Source organism: Heteronotia binoei, chromosome 5 (assembly GCF_032191835.1).
Source record: "Heteronotia binoei isolate CCM8104 ecotype False Entrance Well chromosome 5, APGP_CSIRO_Hbin_v1, whole genome shotgun sequence".
Taxonomy (NCBI): domain Eukaryota; kingdom Metazoa; phylum Chordata; class Lepidosauria; order Squamata; family Gekkonidae; genus Heteronotia; species Heteronotia binoei.
In genome coordinates, this window is record NC_083227.1 from 26,570,479 (window position 1) to 26,582,830 (window position 12,352).

General features: G+C 43.1%; 1 protein-coding gene across 1 annotated transcript in view; it reads left to right on the forward strand.

The window, feature by feature from the left end:
* Positions 1-12,352, forward strand: part of LOC132571316 (gastrula zinc finger protein XlCGF57.1-like) — a 397,476-nt gene that overhangs the window by 248,876 nt on the left and 136,248 nt on the right. The window lies entirely within an intron of this gene.

Below are 12,352 nucleotides of genomic sequence, written 5' to 3' on the forward strand. Positions count from 1 at the left end.
AGGGCTTTTTTTGATTAGGAATGCAGTTCCAGCTGGCTTGATGTCAGAGGGTGTGGCCTAATATGCAAATAAATTCCTGCTGGGCTTTTTCTACAAAAAAGCTCTGTGTGAAACCGTGGTGACATCAGGGTGTGTGGCATAATATGCAAATGAGCTCCTGCTGGGCATTTTCTACACAAAAAGCACTCACTTCTTCCAGGAGCCTTGGTAAAATCGTGTGGCAGAATTTTGGATTAAGGGAGACTTGGCCATTTATGTTGAAAGTATATTGAACAGATAGTAGCAAAAGCAGACTTTGGTTTTATCCCATAAACCATTGCAGTATGGCTATTGCTGTCTTTCCTACACAGACAAAAACTGTGACTAACCAAAAATACCACCCATATAATATAATAATGAATCTTACATACTTAGACTTCCACACCTGTTTATAACCATAACTTCAATATTTCAGTTCATAAACACATATAAAGCTGTATAAAGTCCTTAAAGTCCATCCAGACTTGAAAGATAGAAAGTGCTTGTAGTAGAAAGTGCTTGTGCTCACATGTCCACTCTTCCTATGGGTAAGGAACCTCATTGTTATATTATATGAGTGGTATTTTTGGTTCTTCACGGTTTTGGTCTGTTGCTTTATCCTCTGTCTGTGACTCTCCTAATTGTTGTCTTTTCTACATAGGTAGAGCCTGGCTGCTGAATTCCTCCCCAGACATAGGGCCTTTTCACACTTACCGGTGGAAACCGGAAGGGAGTCGGTATTGTGCCGCTTGCAGTAATCCGAGACAGCGATGGGAGTTTTCATACACATGTTTTTTTCCCCGGTAGGGTTCCGTGATTGAAGCGTGATTGAAGCGAGCCATTTCACACTGTTCCACTCTTATCTCGCTTCCACCAGCGCCAGCCGGTTTCGCGCCGTTTTTCGCCCGCCGGCGCGCGCGATCTCCGGCTTTTTTTTTTTTTTTTGGAACGTCAGTTTAGATCGATATAGCGATATATCGCTATATCGACCTGTCAAAACAGCACCACCATAGGGATTGCAACGGAGCCTAGCCATCCCTATGGTGGTGCTGTTTTGACAGGTCGATATAGCGATATATCGCTATATCGATCTAAACTGACGTTCAAAAAAAAAAAAAAGCTGGAGATCGCGCGCGCCGGCGGGCGAAAAACGGCGCGAAAACTGCTCCCGGGTTAGATACTGGACATTTCACACAGCACCGCATAGCGATTTCAACCCGGAAGGAGGGGTTGAAAAGTGGAAGAAGCTGCTCTTTGTTTGTGACGACTCAGGCATGCCTCACTACCGGGACAGCCGCGGGAGTGTGTGAAAAGGTGAGAGTATTCCGGTAGCAGCCAGTTACTGAATCGGGTCTGTCTGAAATGCCAGCAGAAACCCGTTACTGTTCAGTAACTGGCCAGCTGCTATACCGGAATACTTAGGCTGTGTGAAAAAGCTCATAGTGAGCCAGTTTGGTGTAGTGGTTAAGTGAGCAGACTCTTACCTGGGAGAACTGAGTTTAATTCCCCACTCCTCCATCTGCAGCTGCTGGAATGACCTTACGTGAGCCATAGCCTTTGCAGAGCTGCCTTGAAAGGGCAGCTTCTGAGAGAGCTCTCTCAGTCCCATCTACCTCACTGGGTGACTATTATGGGGGGCTGGGGGGAGATAAAGGAGATTGTAAACCACTCTGAAATTCAGAGTGAAGGGCAGAATATAAATCCATCATCATCTCCTCCTCCTCCACACATAGCTTACAATCTTTCAGTTTTGTGCTCTGACCAGAGGCTTTTCACCTGTCTGATAACCAGCTGATGGGCAAAATTTATGGTGCCATCAAGGAAAAGGGTCTGGCGACTGTTGCACTCATGACATTCCCATGGGAACATTTGATGTATGCCTTTTTATCTTGCAAAAAGGCATAAATATTGTCAATGTTCCATTGTATGGGACCGCTGAAAGGTGGCCAAGAGAATCCTCTTTCTTAGCTTAAGGTTATCCAGTGTACACTGTGTTTTAACTTCTATGTTCTGAGGTTTGCTGTTATTTCACTTAAGGTTCAATAAAATCGATTATTGGATGCTTGTGTTTTCTTCTCTTCCTACCAAGACTTGGTTCTAGCCAGATCCCTTCCAGCCCAGTGAACCTGAGTAAGGCTGAAACCCCAGGTGGAAGTCTGATAACCATGTAATATTTATTTTCCCTGCAACACTTAGATTGGTTGTGTGCCAAGATATCAGTTATTGGGTTATTGTGAGAAACAGCATTTGTGTATCATATATAAAAGTTACAGGAATGTTTCAAAATGTAGGATCTGAATAGAGTTGTCGAGTCCAATTCAAGAAATATCTGGAGACTTTGGGGGTGGAACCAGGAGACATTGGGGGTGGAACCAGGAGAAAGGTTGTGACAAGCATAATTGAACTCCAAAGGGAGTTCTGGCAATCACATTTAAAGGAACTGCACACCTTTTAAATGCCTTCCCTGCATTTGGAAATAATGGATAGGGGCACTTTTGGGGGCTCATAGAATTGGGCCCCCTGGTCCAATCTTTTTGTAACTTGGAAGGTGTTTTGAAGAGAGGCGCTGGATGCTACGCTGAGAATTTGGTGACTACCTCAAAAAACAGTCCCAGAGCACCCCCCCCCCCCCCGAGCCCCAGATACCTGCAGATCAATTCACCATTATGCCTTAAGGGAATTGGTCTCCATAGGGAATAATGGAGTGCTCAGCAGACATTTCCCTCCCCTCTCTCTGCTTTCAGATGACCCTGAAGTGGGGGGAGGGCCTCCAAACCTGGGGGTCCCCTGCCCCCACCTGGAGATTAGTAACAACTAGAATAAACCACTGCGAAATTATAATGCAAACGAATGCTGAACAATTTCCTTTTGTATTGTATTACAAACCAATTCTTATCAATGTTCTTGAATGTAGCACAAATCAAAATGCAAATACTGCTCCAATTATTATAAAGGATGGTACCAAAAGTCCACTGTCTTATATACTCCTTGTGTTGAAAGACGTAGACAGTACCACTCTGTGTGCCACTTCTTGCTTGGGTAGCAGACCGAAATCCGGCAGGTGCGGCGGCTACACAGGTCCTAGGTTCAGTCTGTGTTTTGTTCACCCCTTCCACTGGCCGCTTGTCTTTATATTCGGGAACTTTTAACATAAATAAAATTGCCACTTAACATATAAATCAACAACAAAGCATAAAAATACTCCTAATATATAGCAATCTTTATAATAATTAGTTGTTACTAATCAGTACACTGCAGTTTCCGGTTTGCTCACCTGGGGATTGGCCACCCTATCAACAGCCAACAACTAGGAAAAGTGGAATAGGTCAGGGTAACAGAGCATAAATCCCAAGGGCTGAACTTTGCAGGCCTTGCCTGACCAGGCTGGAATCTGCATGAAGGAGCATGGAAGGGAGGGTGTGCCCCCTTGTTAGAAGAAGGAGGACAATAGCAAAGCAAATGAACAAGAATAAGGGGAAAGTGTCTGCAAAAAAGTCTAGTGAGTTGTTGTGTATGTGAACTGCAAATGTGTATATGTAATGGTGTTCCTGCCTGGTTCATTGGAGCCATAAGGACTGAGCTTGGGGACTTGGGAACAACAGGCAGTAAGATCCAAACCCCTGCTGCCCTGCTCCAATCATGGGCCCCCTGCTGGTTTGAATGATGGACATATGAAGCTGCCTTCTACTGAATCAGACCCTGGGTCCATCAAAGTCAGTATTGTCTACTCAGACTGGCAGCGGCTCTCCAGGGTCTCAAGCTGAGATTTTTCACACCTATTTGCCTGGACCCTTTTTTGGAGATGCCGAGGATTGAACCTGGGACCTTCTGCTTACCAAGCAGATGCTCTACCACTGAGCCACCATCCCTCCCCTATCCAATGGCATCCAGGCGCGGGAACCCTGAAGTGTATATAGTTGGCCCCATTGTCCCAGTTCTCCAGTCTTCGAGTGCAGTCCTATACTATGCTGTACTGCAATAAAGAGCTATGATCACTACCACCTCGCCTCTTCCTTGCATTGAACCCACTATATTATATGAGGCAAAAAATAAAATAAATGGAAATTGATAGCATAGATTTTTCCAAGCATGTATAAAACAAAGAAGAAAACAAAATGGTGTAAAGGGAAAAGAATCTAATAATTATACAACCCCTACATGTTGTGTGTGCAGCTTTGTCAGGTAGAAATCAATTGTGGGAATAAAACGTTTGAAAATAGGTTCAATGCACTGTTATTTAAAAACTGATAAAATACGGGACAGTTTCACAGAGTCCAATTCATAAATAGATGTTAATATGTTTGCAACTGAACCAGCATTGACCTATACCAGGGGTGGCCAAACTGCATCTCTTTCAGCACATACTGTGTGATTCCTGGAGGTCAAGGAGAAACTTAATATAGGCTTACTCTGAAGTAAGCTTACTTAGCATTGGGACCTCAGTCACCTTCTGAGCACTGACTCATAAGTCATCCAGGAAATTGGATGTCAAGGTAAGTAGTCCTCACTGCGCTACAAGCCAGCATGATAAGAGTCACATGGTTCACTGATGCAAACAATGGGCATTATTAGATCACTCACTGGGTGATGGTGAATTAACAGAAGCAATTGGTATTCAAGACAAGGCCGCCCACTGTCACCACTTCTTTTCATTCTGTGCTTAGAGATATAAGAGAAGATTCAAGTATTAAGGGAGCATTGATCAAGGGTGAACAATATAAATTGAGAGCCTTTGCAGACGATTTGGTTTGTATATTAGAGCAACCAATAGACTCAATTGACCATTGGATAAATAAGATTAATCAACTTGGCAGGACAAAAGATAAACTATCACAAAACAACATTTTTGAGCATGACGACAGAACAAATTCAATTACTTCAACAAAAACCAGGATTTTCCTATGAGAAAAGAATTAAATACTTGGGCATATACATTACAAACAAACGTAGTAGCTTAAAGATGGACAATTATGATAAATTGCTCAAAGATTTAAAAAGATTTGGGAAAATTGCAAGATTTGAATTTATCTTTAGTGAGAAGAATAGCTTCAGTAAAAATGAACATTTTACCAAGATTGTTATTTCTTTTCCAAACTATACCAGTGTTCCTAACTAATGTGTTTTCCCAAGAATTGAATAAAATGGTCTCTGACTATATCTGGTGAAAGAGAAAACCAAGAATTAAACTGAAGATTTTACAGGACTCTAAATTAAGAGTGGGCATGGGCCTCCCCAACTGGCAACTGTACTATAGAGCTTCGGTGCTGACCTGGGTAAGAGACTGGGTGCTATTGAATGACAGGAGACAGTTACTGTTAGAGGGCCATGATCTCACTTTAGGTTGGCATGCGCATTTATGGTACCAAGGACTAGAAGGGCATTCTTATTTTTAAAATCATTGGTTTTGGAAAACTTTCTATCACACATGGACATGGCTAAAATCGAGAATTTATCAGAAAATTCCGAAATGGGTGTCCCCAGTGGAAGCATTTACACTCCCAAACCTTATAAAACCAAACCAGAGCTATAGATATGAAGAATTGTTGAAAAAATATAATCAACTGAAAACCAAGAAAGAGCTAGAAGAGATGGACATTAAAATGAATTGGTGGTTGAGAACACAAGTGGAATCCAGATATGCCAAATATAAGATAACAGATTTTAATATGGAACAATACTCATTTGACAAAATCTTTTTGAGTCCTCAAGAAAAACTAATCACTAAATTATACTCATATTTACAACATAGAATCATAGAGTTGGAAGGGACCTCTAGGGTCATCTAGTCCAACCCCCTGCACAATGCAGGAAACTCACAGACACTTCCCCCTAAATTCACAGGATCTTCATTGCTGTCAGATGGCCATCTAGCCTCTGTTTAAAAACCTTCAAGGAAGGAGAACCCACCACCTCCGGAGGAAGCCTGTTCCACTAAGGAATCGCTCTAACGGTCAGGAAGTTCTTCCTAATGTTGAGCCAGAAACTCTTCTGATTTAATTTCAACCAATTGGTTCTGGTTCTACCTTCCAGGGCCACAGAAAACAATTCCACACCATCCTCTATATGACAGCCCTTCAAGTACTTGAAGATGGTGATCATATCACCACTCAGCCACCTTCTCTCCAGGCTAAACATAACCAGCTTCTTCAACCTTTCCTCATAGGACTTGGTCTCCAGACCCCTCACCATCTTTGTCACCCTCCTCTGGACCCGTTCCAGCTTGTCTATATCCTTCTTAAAATGTGGTGCCCAAAACTGAACACAATACTCCAGGTGAGACCTTACCAGAGCAGAGTAAAGCGATACCATCACATCACGTGATCTGGACACTATACTTCCGTTGATACAGCCCAAAATTGCATTTGCCTTTTTAGCCACCGCATCACACTGTTGACTCATGTTCAGCGTATGATCCACTAAGACCCCTAGATCCTTTTCACACATACTACTGCTAAGACAAGTCTCCCCCATCCTATAGCCATGCATTGGATTTTTCCTACCTAAATGCAGAACTTTACATTTATCCCTGTTAAAATTCATTTTATTAATTTTAGCCCAGTTTTCCAGCCTGTCAAGGTCATCCTGTATCCTGTTTCTGTCTTCTTCTGTGTTTGCAACCCCTCCCAATTTCGTATCATCTGCAAATTTAATAAACAGATGACGGTGCAAGGTGAAATTGTAAAAGATTGCATGGTTCAATGGGCTAAGAATGTGGATCTTAATACCATGTTAGAAGAATGGGAGGTGTTATGGAAACTTAATATTAAACTAAGTCAATAGCCTTTAAGGAAAATCTGTACAAGATGTTTTACAGATGGTATGTAACTGCACAAAAACTTTGTAAAATGTACTCTAATATGTCTAATATGTGTTGGAAATGTGCTAAGCATGTTGGCTCGTTTTACCATATGTGGTGGACTTGTGAAGTGCTGAAAGACTATTGGAAGATGGTACACGAACTATTGCAGAAAATTTTGAAGACACAGATTCAATTTAAACCAGAATTATTTTTATTGAACATATACCCTAGTGACTATATTTTTTTTATTTATTTTTTTATTTTATATTCCACCCTACCCCACCAAAGTGGGCTCAGGGCGGCTTAAAACACAGAGATTCTAACAATAAAAACCAAATTTTAAATACAATAACAATTTACATAATGAAGAAATTAAAAACATTAAAAAACATTAAAAAATCAGTACATCAATCCAACAATGTGCAATCTATAAACTTCCTTCAGTATTTTGGTAGTTTTGGTGCCGGTCAGTTATAGGCCAACCAGAAGTGGACTGTCTTACAGGCCCTGCGGAATTGTCCAATATCCCGCAGGGCCCTGACCTCTTCCGGTAACTGGTTCCACCAGCAAGGGGCTGTTATTGAGAAGGCCCTGTCCCTGGTTGACTTCAACCGGGCCTCCTTTGGCCCGGGGATTATGAGCAGATTTTGGGAGCCAGATCGCAGTACTCTCTGGGGAACATATGGGAAGAGACGGTCCCTAAGGTAGGCATGTCCTAGACCATATAGGTCTATACAAAAGAGATGAGACATTTATTGGTGCATATTAATACAGCAGCTAGAATTCTTCTGGCACAGAAATGGAAACTTCAAGAAAACCCCACGAGATCAGACTTGACGGGGAAAATACTGGAAACGGCTGAGATGGACTACTTATCCCAGTTGCTTGCTGGGAAATCTAAGGAAAAAGCAAGTATATATTGGGTGAAGTTATATGTCTGGTTAGACACTTAAGATTCTTTGGTGTGAACTTTTATTTCCTGTCTCTTGCAATCCATATTATGCTAATAGACAGACAGACAGACAGACAGGAATATATACTAGAAATGTAAGTTTAAATAGATAACTTAAATGAAGACTTACAGTTGCCAAAATATTGCATTTAGGTTTTGATGATATAGTTTAAAGCGATAATAATATCTGATAATAGCTGCTATAAAGAAGTATTTTCATGCAGATTAGACTATATTAGTATTGATTTTTGTATCTTTAATTTTCTATCTCCCTTTTCCCTGTTCCCTCTATTTTTTCTGGAAAACTAATAAAAATTTTGAATACATAGATCACTCACTGCATCATCCAGCAAAGTGGATATCAAACTGAGGGGTTTGGTGAGGGTCTGGAGACCAAGTCCTATGAAGAAAGGTTGAAGGAGCTGGGCATGTTTAGCCTGGAGAGGAGGCCAGACAGTCTAGGGCAGGCCCTGCGGATGCGTGTGGGGAGGAGGGATCTCTCTCTCACCTGCTCCTTTCCCGGTTTTTTTTCTTGCCAGCTGTTTTTCTCTTTCCAAGGCAGGGATCTCTGTCCTCCTTTCTCCTCCCTCTGTTGGGCAAGACAACCACTTGAAGTGGAGGGTCCAAAGCCAGCCTCCTTTCTCGGAAGCTGGGGTCTGTCCCATCCCATGGATCTTATTCAAGACTCCCTGGTGGGCCCTTTCTGCCCAGATCCGAGGCCCTGTTTTCCCTCTCCATGGCAATAGAAAGTTATTGATCAATATTTGTCTATTTTCAAAACAGGATCATCTAACAAAGTCTAATCCCCTCCCTCGATTGAGTGTTACGGTCCAAATAACAGATGGGGGTTTAAAAAAATAATTAAAATAACTAGGAAATGCAAAATAAGGAACAGGGAGCCAGCGTCAGCCTTCCAGTTTGGTGTAGTGGTTAAGTGTGCGGACTCTTATCTGGGAGAACTGGGTTTGATGCCCCACTCCTCCACTTACAGCTGCTGGAAAGGCCTTGGGTCAGCCATAGCTCTGACTAGAGCTGTCCTTGAAAGGGCAGCTGCTGTGAGAGCTCTCTCAGCCCCACCCACTGCACCGGGGGTCTGTTGTGGGGGAGGAAGATATAGGAGATTGTAAACCGCACTGAGTCTCTGATTCAGAGAGAAGGGCGGGGTATAAAGCTGCAGTCTTCTTCCTTGGATGGCTGAACAGTTCGGGATACTCTGGGAGCGCAGCCCCGTGCAAAAGTTACTCCAGAGCAGCCCCGTTGAGTTACATAGGATGTCACTGACAGGAGCCTGGCTGAAGCTTCTCAGCGAGGACAGGAAACGTCATTTTTCATTTGTCTGCAGCACTGATAGGGTTAAAGCCACAGTGCTGTTTGCTAGAGAGGCTGAGCAAGGAGTGGGGGGTGGGTGGGGAGGAAAGGCTCTTTTCCTGGGCGGGGTTTGCTCCCGAGTTAGGAAAGAGACTAAGAAGGGATTCAGATAAACACCCCCGGGGAAAGTCGTGGTGCCGGACTCCAGTAAGTTTTTTTTAGAAGTAAGGGGCGGATAAATTTTTAAATCTTGGGAGGGTGGGAGGCTAGGATTATGCTCAGGCACGGTTGTCATAGAGTTGCCAGCCGCAGGATGGCAAATTTCTGGACCGGAGGAGGGTGGGAGGCCAAGTATGGGAAGAGAAGGGTGGAGAACCAAGCAGTAAGAGTTCTTCTGCCAATGCTCCCGTTTTCTCCAGGAGAACTGATATCTGCCAGCTGGAGGTCGGTTGCAATTCTGGGAGGACTTCATGCCCCACCCGGAGGTTGACAATTCTACTAGGCACCAGTTTTTGCTCCAGTATATCAGGGCAATTGGGAAGGGCGGTAGTTAAAAAGTGCCTCTCAGTACAAGAAAAGTTAAACGTATGAGACTATTCTGCTGCTGGTCGTTTTAATCTGCCAAGCAAACAAAAAGCAGGCCCTTTTTTGAGTTGGACGAGAAAGAAAGCAGGATGGGGGAAGGGAACTCCTGCCTGCACTGGAATCAGCCCCATCCTCAGACCCAGATGTGGGGCTGGGGCTGCCAGCTGGTGTCCAGCCCATCAGAAGAGAGGAATATTTTAAAAACTCTTTTGCCAAAGTACAGAAAGCCTAGTGATGCCAGCAGTGTACAGAGAAACACCACCAACACCCACAAATCAAAGCATGAGGTGACTTCCCTCTGATAGGCAAAGGCAGGCATCGTATGCTGATGTGGCCATACACCTGATATCAGCCTTCTGCCTGCCACACAAACAAGGTCAGAAGGAACGAAAGGTACATGGGCATACTGTGAGGACTGTAGTATGACCAACAGGACCCCTAGAGTAATCCCACCAGGAAGAACCACGGTTGTCAGTTCAAGTACCCATTTGCAGCACTGTTTTGAAGAGTGGATGCACAGGGAAGGAACATGGCTGTTCCAGCCGCATCGCCCCTGCCCCATCACTCCAGAGCTCATTTGGCAGAGGCAGCTGTAATACAATGCCAGCTTCTCCATCCTGCATCTCCTTCCTTCCTGGGAGAAATGGCATCCTTTTGCCAGGTGAGAGAGGTACATCCCCCCCACTCCTCCAGGCAACACAACAGGGAGAAACCTAAGGACACGGTCACCGGAGATATGGGTTCAGGTCCCGCTAAGGGGATGCCAGCAAGGATACAAAGCTCACCTTTGGGTGGCTAGGAGGCCCAGAAAGGAGTCCCAGATGAGAAAAAAATGTGAATGATTGATGCTGATTGAATGGCCTGAATGCCAGGCATTGTGGCTGGTTCCTTCCCCCCATCTACCATCTCCCTGATGTAGGGATGCCAGTGTTCAGGAAGAATAACAATATTATTGAAAGCTTAGTGTATTCTATGTAACATAAAGCATAGACAGAACTCAATAATTTAGGAAACAGAACATCCCAAAGTAGCCATCAGAAATCAAGTCCAATTTTTAAAGCAGTCCAATGCTACTTCCTTGATGAAAGGTCTTATGTAGCCTTGGAGAAGGACGATGAGTGATGTCCAAGTCGATTCAAATTTTAGGGCAGCCAGCAGTCCAGTTATTCGACAAGGATGTACTATTGCCTTGTTTCACAATTGCTTCTTCAAGCATCAAGTAATCGATTTCAGATACAAGGGTATGAACGCCAAGAAATTCAAGTCTCCAAACTTCAACTCACTGTGAGCAACTTAATGCATAAGTTTGAATCTACTTGGACATCACTCATCATCCTTCTCCAGGGCTACATCAGACCTTTCATCAAGGAAACAGCATTGGACTGCTTTAAAAACTGGACTTGATTTCTGATGGTTACTTTGGGATGTTCTGTTTCCTAAATTACTGAGTTGTGTCTGTGCTTTATGTTACATTGAATACACTAAACTTTCAATAATATTGTTATTGTTTCTTTAGTGTCTGAGGCTGGTAATCATGGAAGCTTTGTGCTTTATTTTCTTGCTACCTACCACTGTGGTTCTCTTGTTGTGTTACTTAGTGTTCAAGAAGAGCCTGGAGTATCAAGGCACCGGAAGGCTGGAATTAAAACTGATCTCCAGGCTACAGAGATCAGTTTGTGTTAAGAAGGCTGCTTTGGAGGGTAGACTCTGTGCCATTATACCCTGCCCTCCCCAGGCTGCAGCTCCAAGTTTCTAAACCCAAATTTGGCAACCTGGTTCATTCCGTAGAGTCTGTTGCCTCCCCCAGATCCTTTTCATCTTTTTTTTTTCAATTAACATTTGTATTGAACTTTCTTTAACCATAATACAACAGTCCTTCATACATTGAAAATTACACAACAGAGGACTTGTTAGAGTAACAGATTTTATTAGATAAAAATTAACCATTAAAATTTGCAGTTTTTTTGTATAAACAGTAAGGTGAAAATAATTTTGAATTCCTTAAATTTAGCTTAAATTCTTTTTCCTGGAAAATAGTAGAGAAACTAAATAGAAACATATTTCTTAAAAGTATATTAATGATTGGTACATGAGATCACTTGGTATAATCTCCTGCTGGGTTAAAAAGGTAACTATTGGGAACCAAGGGATTACAATCTTTTTCTCATAAGATGACGAAGAAGAGGTGTAATAACAACCCAAAGCAATTTTACTGTAAATTAATCACTCCAAGAAGCACTGTAAATAGATCCTTTTCATCTCAGCAGCCCTTGTACCCTAGCCTAGAGAGGGTTCAGGAAGTAGACTGAACCCCACACATGAACTGCACCCCTGACACAATCCCACTCTATGCCAGGGTGTTGTTTTTGGGTGGGTATATCTCCTCACATGCTTAGTAGCCATCAAAAGCTGTTCAGGGACTGACCTTACGCTTGTCACGGTGAGCTGGAATACAGAGCCAGAAAAAAAACTGTGATTCTTCTCTGGATGAAAGAAGAAGAATATATTGGATTTATATCCCACCCTTCACTCTGAATCTCAGAGCGGCTCACAATCTCCTTTACCTTCCTCCACCACAAAAGACACCCTGTGAGGTGGGTGGGGCTGAGAGAGCTCTATCAGATGTTGCCCTTTCAAGGACAACTCCTGTGAGATCTATGGCTGACCTAAGGCTGTTCCAGCAGGTGCAA